The sequence below is a fragment of the Pelodiscus sinensis genome, chromosome 31 (assembly GCF_049634645.1).
Source record: "Pelodiscus sinensis isolate JC-2024 chromosome 31, ASM4963464v1, whole genome shotgun sequence".
Lineage (NCBI taxonomy): Eukaryota > Metazoa > Chordata > Testudines > Trionychidae > Pelodiscus > Pelodiscus sinensis.
In genome coordinates, this window is record NC_134741.1 from 9,196,410 (window position 1) to 9,215,118 (window position 18,709).

The 18,709-nt window shown below is 54.1% G+C and overlaps 1 protein-coding gene and 7 non-coding genes across 8 annotated transcripts in view; 4 read left to right on the forward strand and 4 right to left on the reverse strand.

Moving 5' to 3' along the window:
- Positions 1-18,709, forward strand: part of LOC142821521 (uncharacterized) — a 414,847-nt gene that overhangs the window by 260,368 nt on the left and 135,770 nt on the right.
- TRNAS-AGA (transfer RNA serine (anticodon AGA)) lies at positions 1,982-2,063 on the forward strand. The gene has a single exon. It is a non-coding gene; the product is annotated as a tRNA-Ser (tRNA).
- On the reverse strand, positions 3,680-3,753 carry TRNAT-AGU (transfer RNA threonine (anticodon AGU)). The gene has a single exon. It is a non-coding gene; the product is annotated as a tRNA-Thr (tRNA).
- Positions 6,937-7,019, forward strand: TRNAL-UAA (transfer RNA leucine (anticodon UAA)). Its single transcript has one exon. It is a non-coding gene; the product is annotated as a tRNA-Leu (tRNA).
- LOC142821712 (small nucleolar RNA U3) lies at positions 10,314-10,529 on the forward strand. Its single transcript, XR_012898398.1, has one exon. It is a non-coding gene; the product is annotated as a small nucleolar RNA U3 (small nucleolar RNA).
- TRNAE-UUC (transfer RNA glutamic acid (anticodon UUC)) lies at positions 11,831-11,902 on the reverse strand. The gene has a single exon. It is a non-coding gene; the product is annotated as a tRNA-Glu (tRNA).
- Positions 14,092-14,165, reverse strand: TRNAI-AAU (transfer RNA isoleucine (anticodon AAU)). Its single transcript has one exon. It is a non-coding gene; the product is annotated as a tRNA-Ile (tRNA).
- On the reverse strand, positions 17,174-17,246 carry TRNAK-CUU (transfer RNA lysine (anticodon CUU)). Its single transcript has one exon. It is a non-coding gene; the product is annotated as a tRNA-Lys (tRNA).

The window sequence follows — 18,709 nt, forward strand, 5'->3', positions numbered from 1 at the left end:
AGACAATGACAGTGCCTGGCGTTTGCTGCCCCTTGCTTGATTTGATTCCCAGCCAATGCGAGGTGAGAAGGGAACAGGCGACCTCCTGGGGGAGATCTTATTTAACCCTGAGCAACAGGCACAAGTGGGTCCCACAGCCAAGGGCTCCCTCTCACCACTTTTCATGGGGAGAAGCTCAAATAAAACTAATTTGGCTGTTGTGGGGTCTGCATGGGGCTTGTACCCATGACCTGGGCATTATTAGCATCCCAGCTTCTTCTCTGTCGGCAGCAGCCGCAGCCCCTTTTGGCCACTGGGTCAACCCAGCAGTTCTATGGGTGGCCAGGGAGGCCTCTTCTGTGTCCCAGAAGGAAATAGGAAAATGTGAGCAAAGGATGCAACAAGGCACCACGGGGAGTTGAACCCAGGCTCTTCTGTTTATAAGGGAAGCGCTTTAACCAACTGCCCCATGATGCCCACCTCAGACTGCTGGGTGAAACTGCTCTGTGGTCCCAGACAACACCTTTGACTTCCAAAGTGCAGCAATTTCCTTTCAGCCCTGCCGGTGTCTGTGGCTGAGCTGCACAAAGGAAGATACAAGATCCCTGGGGGGGGGGGTCTTTGCCGGATGAACGTGCCTGAGGAAAGACGCTGGAAGCGCAACAGACACACAAAAGGGGACGAGGGACAGTTTGAGTCACCCACACGGCTGGTGGTGCAGCTCAGCCAGGGACCTTATCCACTCACAGAGCTTCACAGCTTCTCCACCTCCCAAACCCCACCAGGCAAACTGCCCCATGGGCCTTGCCCACACCATGCTCAGGGCCTGGGGATTTTCTGTCCTTTTGCCAGACCAAATAACTAGTCCTCCTGCCACTGCTCTGGAGTCTCTGCCTCTCAGGGGCCTTCTCATCCTCAGGCTCCGCTTTGTCTCCAGACAGACCCTGCTCTACTACAGCCACCTCCCTCTGCCTGTCACTCCTGGGCCTTCTAGAGCAAAATGTGCCCCTTCACTCTGACCGTGGATACCTGAGCTTTTAGCACTCAGAGCTGCATCTAAACACCAGCATTGGCTAGTGAGGGGTCTGAACAACTTCTGTAGAGAGGAAGACAGCAACTGTGCAGCATCCTTGCTAACTGTTTCAGAAAGCATAGTAAACTCTTTGTCAATGAGAGAAACTGTCACCCCAGGTGGGACTTGAACCCACAATCACTGGTTTAGGAGGACAGTACCTTGTCTATTAGGCCACTGGGGTACACAGAAAACTCTGCCAGGGAAAGAAATTTGCCCTTCTAAATGTCCCTTCTTCAACTTTTAGCTCCTGATTAAGCCCCTTTGAAGAAGCCAGATACACAGGAAGGGCTGATCACACCCCTCTGAAAATCAGCTTTCCATGGGTATCGGTAGCTGGCTCCAAGTCATGGGACTTGACATCTCGTCTCCCTCCCGAAACCAGGGAAGTGTCTCCCACCGCTGCAGCCTCCTGAGGCTCTATGGCCCTGTCTGTACAGCAGGGACAGCAACACTCACAGCCCCACAGGAGGGCCCCTGGCCTAGCAAGGTGGCTCCCTGAGCAGCCTCTGATGTTCCCTGCTTGAGCCCCAGAACCAGCCCTGAGTGACGGGGGGAACAGGGGGAGCAGCTCACACATGCCAAGGGGCTGGCCAGGGGCAGGACATGAGCCTGCAAGGCACCAGTGACATCACAAGTAACTTTTACAGCACCTCAGCTCATTGGCTGGGATGCAGTGATGTCACAGAGCAACCATGGCAACAGCAAGGTGGGAAAGCCGCAACCTCAGAGACCCCCATGGCCTGGCTGCCTGGAATCTCCTTTGTGAGGTTTCCCCTTGAACTCACCTCTAAGCCAGTCTCAGACCAGAGCACCCAGGACTCCTTTGTATGACCGGTGAAATGCTTTGCTGTGGGAATTCTGCGGTTGAGATGTCAGGCCTGGGCACTGGGTTTAATTACCAGTTTCCGTGGCCTATTGATACTTAGAGCTGTGATGTCCAAGTGGTTAAGGCTTTGGACTAGAAATCCAATAGGGTTTCCCTGCAGAGGTTCAAATCCTCCTCATAGCAAGACCTGTGTTTTGGCCACACCCCTTCCTAGGACAAGAAGGGACACCTGCAGAAGGCAACAGAGGCTACAAAAGCTGGAGAGAACATGGATTGCGGGGTCCTGCCTAACAACAGGAAAACCAGTCTGGCTTTCAGCAGAGCCACCTCCCCATGGACACAGCCAGGGGACCAAGCAGCTCCAGTGGCCCCTCCCTCTCCCCAAAAGCCGGCCCTGGTTGGGTAGAAAGATGCTGGGCCCAGCGGCTTCCCTTCACCTGGCAGAGGCAGAAGTGATGGAGACAGGCCCAGGGGTGTGTGGGCTACAAAAGCCTCTTGATCCCTTCTCGACTCCTAACAGTGCAAACATCAGGGAGAGTAGCTCAGTGACAGACTACAAATTATATGAGCGTTACTTCGAATCCAACTGACCATTCAATGGAAACATTTCTCTCTCCAATTCCATTACATTCTAGGTTTCTATTTTTTCTATTCTTTAAATGAATACGAATCCTTACTGCTGTCCTGTGCCAACGCCCATAAACCAGGCAAACCCGTCCCTCGGCTGGACCCAGCTCAAACCCCCTGTGGGTCTGGTTTCTGTTTCCATCCTTTCAACAAGGGTGTGATTTGGAAGCCCAATAGCAGGTCCTTGGTCTCCATGGGCTGTGCTGTGCAGGAGAACAAGAACCACACCCAGCTGGGGAGGAACGGCCTAGTGTGTATTGCAATTGATGGAGGAGTTGCCCAAATCTACCGGAGATGGGCAGGAGTCTGTTACAAACATACACTAAACACCATTATCAGACTGCCCGGTGCACATTCCTACCTTCCCTTGTGCACACAACATACCTGGGGCTCTAATTACTGGCCACCTGCCTTTCACACAGATCATTGATCCTTGTGACTTTCAGGTACATTCATATGGCAGCTGTTTAAACATAATGTGCTTCTATTGCATGATCAGCACCAGAGTCTCCAGCTATGGCTACGCTACAAAGCTTCTCAGCAAAAAAGGTGCTACCGAGGGTCTCATTTGCATGAGTCATGATCTTATTTGCATATTTTCTGGCAAACTGATTTTGTGCTGGAGTTGCTGTGCAAAAGCAAGCAGTGTGGAAGTTTTCTTTTTGTGCAAAATCCCCATTTTCTGCAAGATCAGGATACCTCTTTTGGGGCGGGGCATAAGAATCTTGTGAAAAAAAGGGGTTTTGTGCAAAAAAAATGTTCACATGGCTTGTTTTTGCACAACAATCCCATTGGCTGAAAATATGCAAATGAGATTGTGACTCATGCAATTGAATCCCTCATTAACATATTTTTTTAAGGAGAAAACTTCTAGTGTAGATGTAGCCTCTGTGAGTCACCAGCAGTGGCGCTGTTAGTGTCGGCATCTAACTAATTGCACCATTAGGCCATGTCTTCACTCAGGTGGAGATCGCTGCTGCAATCCATCTTCCAGAGCTTGATTTAGCAAGTCTAGCTAAGCCTCACTAAATCAAACCCCTAGGACACGTCTTGCTCTTTGCTACTGTCCTACTCCCACTGTGAGGGCACCACCAAGCTCAACTGAAGGTAAAACCAACTCCAGATACATGTTGAAGAATAGTGGGAAGAAAAGACCCACTGACCTGGCAAGAAGGCACCACTGGGAGTTGAACCCAGGATCTCCTGCTTACTAGGCAGGTGCTTTAGCCAACTAAGCCATGGTGCCCTCCTTGGAAGCAGCTTTAAAACTGTTCTATGTTATGGTGCCAGACACCCCCTTCCCATTCCAAAGTGCAGCCGTTCCCCATTCCCCTCCAGCTCTTGCCATGACTCAAGGTCTGTGCAGCCCAAGACATTTAATGGGCAGCTGGTACCCAAAACCTTTCTGTCAATTGTAGCCCCAGGCCCCAAAGGGACAGACCCAAGGCAGCCGCCTGGTCCTAAGGCCGAGCCTGTAGCCAGGGGGAGGGAGAAGAATCTCTCCTTTCAGCTGGAGTTGAATCAGCAACCTAAGGACACTTGCCAAGCACCCGCCACAGGCCTCTGCTCTGCCAGCTGAGCTATGGAAGGTGCCTGGGGCAGGCTGCTTTGCCCAGGTGGCCCTTGGACGAGTGTCAGGGCAAGAGCCCCCCGAAGGGGACGGCCTCCCAGGGGAGGGGCAGAGGAACCCAGCAGCACAGGGGTGTCACAGGCGCTTCACCCGCAGAAGGACCCTTGAGTGATCCAGGCAGAAACGCCGCGTCTCGCTCCCTGCAGCTCCCCTTGCTGCCCTGGCAGGCGCTGCCCCTTCTCCCACCGGCCTGGGCCTGGCCTCCCTCCCCGCCCGGCACCACAGAAAGCCCCTTGGCCTGAGCCTGGGCAAGCCAGAGGCCTCAGGCCTGTCCCCTCTGAGGGGCTTGTGCCTCGGCCTCCTCTGCCCTTGGTGCCGGCTCTCCCGGCTGCCCCTGAGCGCTGCTGGCCAAAGGAGGCAGCAAGGCAGGAGAGGGGGGAGGAGCAAGTCCCGCTGAGGCCGACAGCTCAGGCTCAAGCCTCCAGCCCCAGCACAAAACCTTCAGCCGGGCCCGTGTGGCTCCCTCCTGCCCCCGCACACGCACACAGGGGGAAACGTGCCCCATGTTCCATCCCCGCGCCAGGCCTGGGCGACGGGCTCAGCCCTCCAGCAGCCCACAGGGCCTGTGAGGGACGGACTGAGAGCAGGGCCCCACTGACACCCCCCGTCCTGCCCCACTGGCCTGCTCAGGGCTGGCACAGGACAGGCAGGAACGGCAGCCGGGAAGAAAGCAGCTTGGACTGACGGGCGAGTCTCACTTGCTGACCAGACTCCCAGGCCCTGGGCTCTGGGGCCAGCCCCCCTGTGGGTCAGAACCCCCTGGCCACAATGCTACTCCAGAGGGCCTTGTTCCAGGGCCACCTAATCCCGGGGCTGGAGGCCTTTACCCTGGAGTCTCAGAGCTCCCCCAGTGTCGGCTGCCTCTGGCCTGAATGGTGCTGGATGCTCCTGCTCCCCTCCCAGCAGGCTGGCCCTGCGCAGGCTCTGTGCTCACTGGAGCCGCCTCCTGCCAGGTCCCCGGCCTGCTCTCTGCAAAGCCTCAGCCTGGCTCCTTTCCTGCCCTCTGCTTGCAGGGCCCCTGGAAATGGCTGCGGGCGGATCCCTGTGCCCCAGCATTGGGTGCAGCACTGCTGGGCCCCCGGATCCCGGGCTGCAGCCAGGAGGGGGAATCTCCCGCAGGGCTGGTGGGATGTAGAAAGCTGCTCCCTGGGAACCTTTCCCATGGCAGCGCCCCCAGCCTGGACAGCCCCTGCCCGGCCCAGCCCCCGCCCCAGGGTGGGCAGCATCGGGGGGGGCAGGTAGGAGAGACCCCCCCCTCCTCTTCTCAGAGAGCAGACCCCCCAGGGCTGCAGTGGGAGGATCTGGCCCAGGGCTGCTCTCAGCAGAGGGGGCTGTGATCCCAGCCTGGGGCCAGGGAAGCTGCTACCAGCTCGTGCGGGGCGGGGGGAGCCATCCCAGAGAGGGTTGGGAGGGGGATCAAGAGGGGTGGGGGCAGATAAGAGAGGTGAAGGGGAACAGAGACGTGTGAGGTGGGGCAGGAAGTGGAGGCAGGAGGTGCTGAAGGGAGGTTGGGGGGATCATGCCAGGCATGGGGTGGCTGGGAGCAGGGGTGCAATGGAGGGAAACTCGGGGGGGGGGGTCACAGGAAAGGAAAGGGGACAGGGGAGGTTGGGAGGAGACTGGGGGAGCAAGAGCAGCCTGGCAGGGGAGGGGGAGATACAGGGCAGGGCTTGTACAGAAGGAAGGGGGGAGATACAATGGCAGAGCCCCCACCCCCATGGGGCAGGAGGGGAGCAGAGGTGACTGGTGGTGGCACTTGGGGGCACCAACTCCTCTGCCCCAACAAAATTTCTAAAGTTTATAACCAGGGTGTCCCAAATGCCCCCTGCCTCTGTGGGTGCCTCTCCCTGCGCCCCTCCCTCTGCAGGCTCCAGTCCCCCCGGGGGAGGAGCTGCCCCCTCCAGCAGCCTGAGGGGAATTTCTTCTGTGAATTTTTTTAAGTGTAGATACCTGCAAACACTGATCTGTTAGGGCCCGGCAACAGATTATTTCCTTTTGCAGATTTGTTATTTGCATAATGGATATGCAGATATGTAAATGTAATGTTACCGGTCTGGCAAAAGTTTGTGAATGGGTTTGGCCATCCATGGTATAAAAAAAAAGGTTAGCAATCACTGGCCTGATCCATGGGGGCTGGCCAAATGCAAGGCAGGGAAAACACTAGGGCTCTGTCTACACTCACAGATTCTTGCTTGAGAAAAATGCAAATGAGGCTAAGCGTCGAATATCGCCGAGCCTCATTTGCATACCTAATGAGCGACCTTTTTTGCAGAAAAGGCTCTTGCTCCAGAGGGAGCTGTCTACACTGCCCCTTCTTGAGCAAGAAAAACCCTCTTGTGCAATGCCGCTACGACGATTATTTTCAGGAATAGTGGCATTGAAAACGAGGGGATTTCTTGCACAAGAAGGGGCAGTGTAGACAGCTCTCTCTGGTGCAAGAACCGCTTCTACAAAAATGGCAGCTCATTAGGTATGCAAATGAGGCTCCATTATATTCCACACTTAGGCTCATTTGCATATTTCTAGTGCAAGAACCTGGTAGTGTAGACATAGCCTAGGTGAATGTGGGGGGGTATTTTCCCCACCAGGCCTTTGTCCCTCGGAATCCCTGGGGACGTTGGGTTTTCTCTTGTTTGGTTTCCCTTTTCCCTGCTTCCCTCCTCACTGGTGAGAAGGGGGCGGCTCTCTCACCCTTTCATTGGGAAGCCCTGGCACAGGGACGGGCTGGGAAGATGTTGTCAGAGCGAGTCCCTGGGCTATTTGGGAGAGAACTTGCACACATCTAGCCATTTTTCTATCACCAGGATGGCCGAGTGGTTAAGGTGTTGGACTTAAGATCCAATAGATGTTTGTCTGCGTGGGTTCAAACCCCACTCCTGGTAGCTTCCTGTTTTGGACAGACATCCATCTGGATGGTGATTTGCCCTGCTATGGACTGGACTTCATCTCTGAAGGTCCCTTTGGCTATGTCTGGTGGCATGTGTGAGATGTGCTTTTGTGCAAGAGGATCTATACTCTCCTGTGCAAGAAAGCTCTGATGGCCATTTTAGCTATAGGGCTTTCTTGCACAAGAAACCCTTGTCCCGCATCCACACTGCCCTCTTGCACAAGAGGACTTACACCTGTTAGAAAAGAGCAGAGCTCTTGTGCAAGAAGCCCTCTCTTACCACGCTTTACTGTAAAATTTCTTGCACAAGAGCGAGTGGGCCGTGTGGATGCTCTGCAGAAGAACGGCCCTTCTTGCACAATAACCCACTGGTGTAGACACAGCCCATCAGTGTGGACACAGCCTTCCAGTTCTAGTCCCAGTTCTGATTGGCTGAGCTGGGAGGAAGTCACAGGGAGGAGACTCAGGACTTCCTTGTTCTCCTTAAGTCCCAGCAAATGAGCCAGAACTTCTCGTCTGCTCGGGGAATTATTCTGCTTCTCGCCAGTGGTTGTCTCTGAGCAGCTCCTGAGTCTCTCTGTGTCCCGGTGCTTCTAACCCACTGGCTGAGCCATCCCTAGGCTGGGCTGTGGGGCTGTATCTCACTGGAGGTCACGTTATTCTGATCAGTCAGGGTGTGAAACTCCAGACTGAGGGGGAGTTTCAGCATCTGGGTCCTGGTCCCAGTGCTGTCCCAGACTGGCTGTGTGAGGTCAGACAAGGCCCTTTCTCAGCCTTTGTCCCTCCCTTCTGCCTGCCCCATGGTGGGGGGAGCTGTGAGGAGTGGTGTGAGGATGTTGCTAGCAGCAGTGAGTACTGGGAGGTGTCCTGTTACCTGGGCTCTGTGTAGGTTGCCAGATGGTTTCTACAAAAATACCGGACTTACTTGACATGACACCACAATCGACATTATTGTTATTTAGAAACTAAGGGACATTTCTATTTTCTCAGTTTGTTTCCTGATCAGAAAGCTCAGATACTGGACTGTCTGGTTCAAAACCAGACACCTGGCAACCCAGCTCCATGTCAGCAGGGAAACGCAGTTGAACACCTCCCCCCATATGCTGACCCAGCCTTGTGCCTGCTGCTGGGGCTGCCTCCCCCCATCAGCGGGGCCTCCTGCCCTTGTTGGTGCAGCAACTGCCAGTCTGCCCACACCCAGGCCTGGCAGCCATGTCGTCTGGGGGCAAGAGCAGGGAGAACGGCGCCTTCCTAGCCCAGCCAGCCCCCCCATCCCATCGCTGAGGGAACTTTCCCCCAATGCCAGCCCCATGCTCAAGGGCTTTGGAAAAGGGCCAGGCAAAAGTAGCTCCCCCCTTGCTCCTACTGAGCCTCTGCCAGAGCTGCCCCTCCTCAGGCTCTGCCTTGTCACCAGACAGACCCTGCTCTGCTCCAGCCCCCTCGCTCTGTCTGAGTCACTCCGGGAGCTGGTGGGACTAGACAGCTGCTGTCCTATAGGATGTGGCACTTCTCAGGAAACCATCTCTCAGTTCCCATGGGGAATAGCAAGCCAAGGCTTCCCAATCAACCCTCAGAAGGTCACAGTTCTATACCCCAGGTGGGACTTGAACCCACAAACCCTGGCTCTAGAGAATAGTGCCGTGTCCATTAGGCCACTGGGGCCAGACAAGAAACAATGAGATGGGACAGAAATTCTCTGTCCCAAAGGCGCACCCCTCACATTGGCCGAGCAGACACGTCCCTCCTCTCTACCCCAGCAGACACGTTTGCAGCCCCCAGCAGGGAGGCAGCTGGGCAGGTCGCTGGCAGAGCTGAGCCCGGGCTGGCAGCAGTGCAGGCTGGTCGGCCACAGCTCTGGGAGAGCAGCTGGGGGGCTCGGCTGGGGGGCGACAGGCCCGTGTGCTCTGCTGCTCACTGACGAGCTGGCTGCCCAAGTGCCCTCACAGACGCTTCTTCAATCCCCACCCCCCTCGGCCGCCCACCCCCAGCCTCTTCCAGCACAGCCTGCCCCCCCCCCCCCACAGGGCTTCAACAGGGACCTCTGTCCCAGGGGGAATGGGGAGCCCCTTCCCCCAGCACCCACCCACCCTGCTGCTGCTCCCCCCAGAGCAGAGGATTCACCTGACACAAGTTAGTGCCTCTGTCGCCCCTGACCACGGCTGCTGGGTTCCCTCCTGTTTAGCTGCCTGGCCCCAGGTAAGGTCACATGAGACTGCTCATAGCACCCCCTCAGCACGGAGCCCTGGGCAGCCGCCCTGCTCGCTCAGGTCTCAGGCTGGCAGAGCCTGCAGGGATACTGGGTTTGAATGACAAGGTGTTGGAGCAGTTTATTAAAAGGCTTCTTCCTTGGCAGGGGCATTGTGCTTGTGGATTGGCTATTTCTTGGATGACTCGGTTCTTGCACATGCAGCTGCGCTTTAGCAAATCAGAACGATGCAAGTCGTGAGTAACCCAGCACCTCTGGAAATGGGAGTGGAGTAAAAATACAATATTGTCTATAAAAAATAAAATAACTTGAATAAAAATGAAAGTGCAACAAAAATAAATTACTTGAGTAAAGTACAAATACCCAAAAAAGGTCTTGAGTAGCGTAATCAAGTATTTCTACTTTATTACTTTCCACCTCTGCCCAGCAGGCAGGGGTTCTTGGCCCCTTGCTGGTCTGCGGACTGGCCGTTTGTTACCACTGACTTAGAGGAGCCCCAGGAACTGCAGTTTCAGGAAGAAACAGCAGGGCTGTGTCTACTCTGGCACCCTTTTCCGGAAAAGGGATGCAGATTAGCCAAGTCAGAATTGCAAATGCAGCGGGATTTAAATTTTCCTGATTTTAAGAGGAATAAGGGATCTTCTGGAAAAGGCTTTATTTTCCAAAAGATCCCGTCTAGACTGGCGCTTTTTTCCGGCAAAGCCCCGAGCTGGAAAAAAGCAGCAGCCATTTTCATACAAATGCAGCGGGAAAAATTTAAATCCCCGCTGCATTTGCAATTCTGACTTGGCTCATCTGCATCCCTTTTCCGGAAAAGGGTGCCAGTGTAGACGTAGCCCAGGAGATTTTGATTGGCTGCCAGGTGCTCCACATGCTAATCAGGAGGCGTGTTTCTGTAATCAGGGACATGGAGCATATTCTAATATACAGATTTCTAAACCTGGTGGAGTGTGTTTGAATGGGACAAGCACTTTGCTGAGATTATTTCTGTTCTTTAGTTTTCTAAGTGTTGTGTGAAAACATTCCTCATGAGGAGAAAGTGAATGCACATGAGTGTGGGTGTGTAGGGGAGCAGGTGCTAATAAGACTGTACTTTCAGGGATCATTTCTATAGTTGGTAACTAGAGAAATATAGCTGAAAGTGGTTGGTCTCGCTATCCATGAGGATGAGTGACAGTGTTCTCTTCTGAGCATGAAACAAGCAGACAGTGTTGCTTTAATGTAATTGCTGTTTGCTGTTGATGATTGTTCTTTCTTTTCTGTTGGGAAGCTGGAGGAAGAGAACACAGGCTGAATGGTTAGCTGCTGTCAAAAAGTTTAAAATTAGTTTTGCAGTAGAGAGGAAAAGAGATTTCATGTTATTGTTTTGTTTTGATTTTTGTTTAATTCCTGGATTTACTTGTAGGCTACGTCTACACTGGTATGACTTTGTGCAAATACTTTTAATGCAAGAATTTTTGCATTAAAGCATTTGTACACGAGAGCACCTACACTGGCATGTGCTTTTGCGCAAAAGCATTTGTGCCAATGTAGATGCTTTCTTGTTTAAGAAAGCTCCGATGGTTCGATGGCCATTTTAGTCATTGGGGTTTGTTGTGCAAGAAATTAACGTTGCTGTCTACACTGGCCCTCTTGCGAAAGAATACTTTCACAAGAGGGCTTATCCGTGAGTGGGCGCGTCAGAGTATTTGTGCAAGAACCACTGATATTGTACGTTACAAACTCAGTGTTCTTGCGAAAATACTCGCGGCCAGTGTAGACAGGCGGCAAGATTTTGCGCAAAATCTTGCCAATGTAGACATAGCCGTACTGCTCTGGTCCTGATCCTGATGTTTTCATGCTTTTCTCTCACCTGCTGCTGGGTCTTTTTCCATGTGCTTCTCACACTGGATTTAGCCAGCCCCTTGGATCTGCCTCATGCCTTGTCCCCCATCTGTTCCCTAGTGGCCCTGCGGGAGGCAGAGACTAGCTGTAGCCCAGAGTTAATTATCCCTTGGGTTAGTGTCTTTCTCCCATAATGTGTAGCTAAGATATTTGTTAGTAACTGGCAGGCGCTGCAGGGGCTCACACCCGAACAGAGACACACGACCTCCATATTGGGGCACAAGACAAAACTCACCTGCTCCTGGAACAGGAACACTGATGAGCAGTGAGGCCCCTCCCTGGCAGCACCGAGCAGTGAGAGCTGAGTGAAGAGGGAGAGGTAAAAACAGGGGGAGAAGGCTCCATGACTGTGTCAGAGGGAGGCTCTGCCCTGGCCAGTGGAGAATCGTTGCCTCTCCCTGGGGGGCCGGGCGGGTCATTTCCCCAGGTTACTGAGTGGGGGCTGGAGCCAGTTCTGTGTTGTCTCCTTCAACAACTAAAGCGAACTGCTGGGCTAGTGCTGTGTGTGCCACAGAGCTTCCTCCAGTGCTGCCCACATGGCAGAGGGGAGGGGAAGTTTGAGTGACCCCAGCTCTGCCCCTTCTGAAAATGGCAAGTGTTGTCTTAGCAGTGCCAGAGAGGTGGGAAGGAGCCTGAAGTAACCTCTTGGGTCACAGCTGCTGTCTCAGAGGTGAGAAAACAGACCAGGCAGCTGTCACATGAAACTGCAGGCTGGTTTCCCTGACTGGGAATCGAACCCAGGCCACAGCAGTGAAAGTGCTGGATCCTAACCACTAGACCATCAGGGACACAAGAAACATACCTCTTTGCTCACCTACACTAGCCTTTCACAGGCCATTTTCTGTCCACTTCAGGATGGGGTGGCAGGTCCATTCTCCCTTGCCCAGAGGGGACAAGAACAGAAACCAAACAGAACATCAAAGCAGACAGACTGGGTCATGTGACTTGTCCAACTAGCTCAGGATCCTGTCTCACAACAGCAGCCAATTTCATTGTCCCAAGGGAATCCTCAGGACAGACAGTTATTAAGTGATCCCTCCTGTTGCCCATTTCCAGCTTCTGGTATATACCAGCTAGGGACACCTGCCCTGTCCATCCTGGTTAAAAGCCATTGATTGACCTTTCCTGCATTAAATTATCCAGTTCTGTTTTGGACCTTCTTGTAGATTTCACCTTCACAACATCCTCTGGCAAGGAGTTCCACTGGGCGCAAAAATGTTTCCTTTTAGTTTATTTTTAACTTGGTTTCTGGGCTCCCTGAGGCCCTTTCACACACAAGGGCTTTCTCTGCAGCGTGCTGGGGGGAGAAACCCCTGAGCCAGTGACACGGACTGACCTGGGCGCAGGCCAACAAGGGGGGTTTCAGTGAAGCTACATGCAAATGGATCCATCTAGTAACCACTGTCAGCCACACGCACAAGGGAGGGGACTTTAGCCGAGAAAGCAAGGACTCTGAGGGAGGGTTGGAAGTGAAGGGGGTTAATCAGATGGACGGGAGTTTCCAGTGGTGGGCTGTGGCTAAGATGGATGAGGGGATGTCACAGGGCACTAGCACAGCAAGGGGACCAGAGAGGGCCCTGCTGCACCGAGAGACATGGCAAAGCCTGGGACTGAACCAGGGACCTTTAAATATTTCATCTTAGGCTCCCCACACTGAGCTCCCCATAAACCCCTCTAGCTGGTTATTAACTGTCCGGGATGTCTGGCAGCCGTGTCACAAACATGATGCCGTCGTGCCCGGCCCAGGAAGGCGAGACTGGTGTTTCCTGCCACCTGCAGTTTGACTGGCTCCTTCCCCCCATTCCTGCCTTAGCTCCCGGGCTGACCCGGCAGCTGAAGTGGTCGGGGGCCCAGCAGCCTGGGCAGGGAGTCGGGTGGCCAGACCCTGGTGGCAAGAGTCTTGGTGCTACTTGTTTCCCTGCCCCCTCTGGTGCCCTCACTCCTCACCCGCAGCCCCTGCTGCCTGCCTGGGTCCCTGTGCTGTGTCAGACGCTCAATGAACCCTCCTGTTTCACACGGGCTGGGAGTGGCTCTGGGCTAGGGCACAGGGCTGTGTCATTCCCTGTGGGAGCGGGAGGCCCCCGGAGCCCAGAGCGAGTGGACTCCCCAAGGGGCGCACGGTGAGAGACAGGGGGCTGGCGGCTCAGGGAGGGGCGGTCCCAGGGGGCAGAGGGCACCTGTGACTCTCGGCTGGCAGCTGACACTCTGCTCCTTGCTTCCCTCCCGCTGCTTCACCTCCCAGGGCTTCTTTCTCCTTCCCTGTCCATAGCAGGCAGCTACACAAAGGCAAGTCACCAAACCAGACACCCCTGTGGCCAGCATGGGGCTTGCACCCACAACCTGGGCGTTATCAGCATCAAGCTCTAAACAGCTGAGCCAGCAGCCCACGAGGGGCCCTTTGGGAAAGACCCCACAGGCAGCTCCAGGGACGTCTCTGCCGCTGCCACGAGCTCGTCTCTGATGGGGCCACGGGCGACTCACTGAGATGTGGGCTGGCTAGTGCAGAAGTCAGAGGAGCAGGAGCCTGGGTGGGTTCAGGGGGGCCTTGAGCAGGAGCAGGTTTTGGGGGAGGGGCTGCTGGGCCACTGAAGCAGGTGACCAGGTGGTTGGCAGCAGCTCTGTGGGCTGGGCACATGGTCCCATCACCTGGACATATGGAGCCTCCCTCTGTGGCTTGGGCTGGAGGAGCCTTGGGCCAGCCACTGCAGCAGCAGGAATTTGGGATCAGGTCACCCCACTGGGGACAATGGAGGGAAGAGAAGAGTTTTCCCTGCCATTAGGGGAAAGCTGGCCTGACCCTTTTAGCCAATGGGTCTGTGCAGGCTGGATCCCCCTCCTACCAGTTCTCTGGCCTCAGTCCTGCAAAGCTCTCAGCCTTTTGCGTGTTTCTGCTTCCCTGTCCATAGCAGGCAGCTAAAGTGTGTGTGTGGGGAGGGGGGAGAGAAAGAGGAACCAGTCACTGCAGTGAACAACAATGGGGCCAACACAGGGCTTGAACCCATGACCTTGGTGTTATTAGCACCACGCTCTAACCAACTGAGCTAGCCGGCCTTCAGGAACTGAGCTCACAAATGGCCCTTTCAGAAAGGCGCCTCTTCTCTGACAGGGCCACTAGCAACATACTGTGATGTGGGCTCACTAGTCCAGATGCTTTGAGGTTTGGTCAAGGTGGCTGGTGGCCGGCATGGTGCACTGAGACCCAGGGCAAAGAAGCAGCCGGAATCTCTTGCTGCCAGCACCTTGCCTCCCAGCTTCTTCCCTGTCGGCAGCAGCCGCAGCCCCTTTCGGCCACTGGGAAGAGAGGCAGGAATGGGGCCAAGTGGCGAGTCAGGCTGAGGGGGGCAGGCAAAGCTCATCTTGTCTTGCAGGGCCACTGGCAACAGCTTCTCTCTTGTGCGCTGCTGCTGAGGAGAAAAACACCCTGAGAGGGACCAGAAAGAACAATTTAAAAGATTGTTTGGAGGGGGGGGGCACCTGCTAGCACTAGGGGGGCAAGAGTCAGAGCCTGGCAGCTCCTGTGGACCACAAAAGAGACCACAAGGGAAAGCAGCAAGCTCCAGGCAGGTTAAGTTTTAGGGCCCAGCCCATCTCAGCCAGGCAGACCATAGCATCAGACTGAGCTCCAGGGGGCATCAGACACCCAGCAGGAGGCACAGAACTCTCTCTCTGGGGAGCCTGCAGATAAGGAGCCCAAAGCTCATAAAGTTGGAGGGTTTTGCAGCAACCAGCCCAACCCCAGCAAGTCCCACAGAGATTTGAACTCGGATCACATGATTCAGAGCTCTGAGTGCTGCCTCTTACACCATGGCTACATCTAGACTGGCATGTTTTTCCAGAAATGCTTTTAATGGAAGCCCTTGAGGGCAGGGGTGGGTGTGGCAGTGACATCACAAGGGCCTTTTGCAGCCCCTCAGCTTATTGGCTAAAGGAGGTTGGGAGGTGATGACCTCACAGAGAGTCCATGACAATGGCCAGGTGGGACAGGCTGCAGGGCAGGGGCCATCTCAGAGCCCCACTCTCCTCCCCCCCCCCATGGCTTTGCTGCAGGGAGTCTCCTTGAGAGTTGCCCTTGAGGCCTTTTCGGAGCCTTTTCCTTTCCCACGACTAACTGACCTAGATGACAGACGTCGCTGTGGAGAAGGGAAGAGCCTCCAAGAAGGCTTTTGCTAATGCAGCAGGGGAATTAGCTCAAGTGGTAGAGCGCTTGCTTAGCATGCGAGAGGCAGTGGGATCGATGCCCACATTCTCCAACTGCAGCTCAGCTCTTATCCCTTATTTTCACTGTCAGGGGCTCAATGGCCCCCTCTCTCTTCCTACCTGCTCTCCCCAAAGAGACAGACCTGGCTCCCCTTTCTTTCCCCCCAGCAATTGCCATGCTGCAAAGCAGAGAGTGGAGATATCAGGCTCTGTGGTGCAATGGAAAGCAAGTTGGACTTTTAAGCTGCAACAAAATACAGGACTATGTAGCATTTTAAAGACTAACAAGATGGTTTATTAGATGATGATGGTCACAACCATATATAGCAAAGGATACAATTAAAAAAACCGAACACATATGGAAAGGACAAATCAAATTTCAGAACAGAATGGGGATGCAGGGGGGAAGGTAAATGTCTGTGAGCTAATGATATTAGAGGTGATAATTGGGGAAGCTATCTTTGTAATGGGTAAGATAACTAGAGTCTTTGTTAGGACCCCTCCGTAAATGTCGAATTTTAGCATGAATAATAGTTCAGAGGATTCCCTTTAAAGTGCAGTTTCAAAAGGCTTTTGAAGCAGGATGCAGGTAATTAAGTCCTTGAGATTATGTCCTTGCTGGTTGAAATGACAAGAAACTGGTTTTTTTTTCTGTATTTTGTTTCAGCTACCCTAGACTAACATGGCTACTTTTCTAGCACTATTTTAAGCTGCAGTGATTCATGTGAGCCCAGCTAGACATTCAGAGTTTGTGGGTTCAAGTCCCACGAGTGTCACTTTAGCTGCTTTCTCATTTCCAGGGCGCAGCTTTTACAGAACAGGCAATCCTTAGGGTGAAACTGGGGTGGGCTTGAGTCCAGACAGTTCCCAGCAGACCCCAGTGAGGATGGAGGGAAGGGCTGGTTCTTGTGGTTGGGGCTAGGAGTTGTTCTGAAAGGCTTCAGGTGCCATTAGATCGTTTTATCCCTCCCTGTCTCCTATCAGTGCTGAGCAACACTCAGGCTATGTCTGCCCTACACTGCTCTTCTGGGAAAAGCTACGCAAACTTCAAAACCCAATTTGTGCAGCTTTTTCTTCTGCTTTTTTTTTTTTTGGAAGAGGCTTTTCCGACATTTGGCCTGTGCACACTGGGCAAGTCACACAAGGGAGGCAGCACGCAGAGCCGGCCCAATGCACCAGCCTCCCAGGGCAGGGGAGGCCAAGGCACAAGCAGCTGCCTGGCCTAATTTATCTGGCTTCCCCAGGTTGGCACCTAGGGGCATTATCAGCTGACGTTACCCCCCCTCTGTCACAGGAATGTTGGGCTCATCAACAGGCTGGTCAGCAGCGGCTGCAGTTACCTGGGCACTGCAATAAGAGAAGACCCTGTGTTTCTGCCTGGTTTTGAACTGGGGACCTTTTGTGAGTTAGGCAAACATGATAACCACTACACCACAGAAACACATTTCAAGGAATGGAACTTGGCCGACTGTTCTGTTCCTGGCTCTTTCTAACACCCTGCTCTGCAGGGGAGGGGGATGCACCTTGTGAACACTCCACCTCTTGTTCTCAGGGAAGCGCCTAATTTCCTCACCAGCCCCTTGAGATTTGTAGCTCAAAGCTGGAGCTGCTGTGGAAGGAGGTGAAGCTACAGAAGCTGACGGGGGACAATCAGCGGGCAGAGGGTTATTTTTTCTCCTCCCTGGGCTGATGTGGCTAGAACCGAGGAGAAGAAAATTCTCTTCCCTTCTCCTCAGAAGATGGAAATTGCAGTTGGTTCTCCTAAAGCTGGACCCCAGGACTAGACTTTTTCTTTCTAAAACCCTGGTAAAAACTGAGAGCCAATTGCTCACAGGCTGAGAATGTGAGTTAAGGAAGGGCACCACTCTGCATGGGGCTTGAACCCATGACCCTGAGATTAAGAGTCTCATGCTCTACCAACTGAGCTAGCCAGGCTGTGTGTGAAATGCTTCCTAATATCCCATCTCAGGGTAACAGGTGCCAAGTGTTCTCCACTGCCTGACTCAAGGCTCTTTCTTGCCCCTAATGTGGGGTTCTGGTCTGTGGAGAGGTTTGAACTCGAAAGCCACTCCCGACACACCCACTTCTTTCCCCACAAGGAACGGCCCCATTTCCATCTCTCCAGGGACAGGAGAAGGGCTCTGGCCTGTTCTCTGCAAAATGCTCAGCGTGTTTCATTTTCTGCAGGAACGAGTGGGATCCATGCACCCTGTTCCCCAGTGACAAGTGTGTGTCTTCCCCCCCATTCCACAGACACCGCAGGCCAGGGGGCTATGAGCCTCCAGAGGCCCCTTCCTACTTGGCCTCCCACAAAGCTGGGGTGAAAAGCTGCTAGACCCCAGCCCTCCTGGGCCAGGCCATGGCAGAGGTAGCAGGATTCATTCCCATCTTCTCCTGCCTACGCCGTGGTGCTGAGGGGCCGGCCCCTTTCCTGCTGCCCCAACTCTTATTCCCACAATGCACTTTGTGCAGGGGCCGTTGGTCTTTGTGCCAAGGTGCGTGGCTGGGAGCCAGGACTCAGGACCCTTCCCCCAATCCCCCCTCTGATGCGCTCACACTTTCTGGATGCCTCCAGCACAGGCTGAGCCCAGGGGCCAGGTGGGTGACCTGCCCTGCAGCTGTGATGTCATCAGGCCCTTCCTGCCCGCCTGCTCAGTCTGGAGATGGAGCTCCAGTGGCCTCAGACACCCAGCAAGAGGAACAAAACTCTCTTCCTTGAACCTCAGGGCATAGAAGCTGAAGCACCTTGTAACAACCAGCTGATCCCCAAGCAGGTCCCACTGAAATTTGAACTCAGATTGCAGGATTCAGAGTCCTGAGTGCTGCCCCTTACACTATAGGACCTGTGGTGTGAAAGTGGAGTGGGCACCTCTGACTCTCAGCTCTCAGGCTGGCCTCTGCTCTCCCGGCTCCCTCCAGCTGCTTCATCTCCCAGGACTCTCTGTCCTGCCCCAGCTCTGCTGCTTTCAGGATAAATCCCTTGTTAGGACCAGTCACACTCTGGGGTCAGTGAGGGCCCCTCCCACCTGAGCTGTGAGTCACACAAAAGCCTCGTTTCCTGCTCCGTTCCCAACACTGGATACAAACACACGGTTGCTCTGGGGGTGTAACAAGTGCCCCCGTAAAAATCTCATCAATTGAAATGAAACTTTTACATCTCCAGGTGTGTCACACTTTGCATTTCTATTGACCAGGGATTCTTCAAATGGCCACAAACCCCTCACGTGCTCTAGTGCCAATGCACATAAACCAGACAAACCCGTCCCTCAGCTGGAACCAATTCAAACCGGCTCTGTGTGTGTGTCTGGTTTCTGTTTCCAACCATTCAACAAGGGTATGATCTGATCTGGATGCCCATTGGCTCGTCCTTACTCTCCTTTGGCCGTGTCCTGCAGAAG